Raw genomic sequence first — 637 nt, 5'->3', positions numbered from 1 at the left:
AGGCTGCAGCAGAACAGTCACAGAATGCAAATCTGTAATCATTCATTTGACCATGAGCTCCCTGGAGAAAGGACTATCCATCCTGATGGTTTGTGGACAGTACTAGCCATTACCATCAATAAATAATAATTGTAATGATCTTATGGAAAATTTAAGTCCAAAAGTTCCTTCAATAAAGAGAATCACATCAGAGGAGAACATCACCAACAATAAATATCCACTGTAGCACAGAAGACGACTTATTTGCTGGATAACTGAATAAGAAATACATTTTTAAAAAAATCATAAGCTGTTTATGGACAACTTGTGGGCAGTAAAAGGGCAATATTTTATAAATGGTCAGGTCTTTAATTAATGTCCAAACACTCTGCAATCTCACATTGCTCCTGTGAAGTGCAACAATTTAATCCTGGTTTCTTGGCCAAATTCCAAAAATCTTTTCTACAGACAGTTACTTGCAATTATTCCCAAGAATTTACACTAATGTCATGGCCATGGTCACGTGCCCGTATAGAACACACAAATCATTTTAGCAGCACTCCAAGAACTGCATCTCTGTCCAGAAAGCTTCAACAGGTCAGCCTTTAAAGACCAGAATTTTGCACAACAGCAAATAACCTACCCAGTGAAGCATTCC

The 637-nt window shown here is 37.5% G+C and overlaps 1 protein-coding gene across 1 annotated transcript in view; it reads right to left on the bottom strand.

The window, feature by feature from the left end:
- The window catches only part of ABCA12 (ATP binding cassette subfamily A member 12), an 88938-nt gene that overhangs the window by 64973 nt on the left and 23328 nt on the right, over positions 1 to 637 (bottom strand). The window lies entirely within an intron of this gene.

This window comes from Egretta garzetta, unplaced genomic scaffold (assembly GCF_000687185.1).
Source record: "Egretta garzetta isolate BGI_Z169 unplaced genomic scaffold, ASM68718v1 scaffold230, whole genome shotgun sequence".
Classification (NCBI taxonomy): domain Eukaryota; kingdom Metazoa; phylum Chordata; class Aves; order Pelecaniformes; family Ardeidae; genus Egretta; species Egretta garzetta.
Note: the sequence above shows the minus strand (reverse complement) of the source record. Positions and strands in the feature narration are given on the sequence as shown.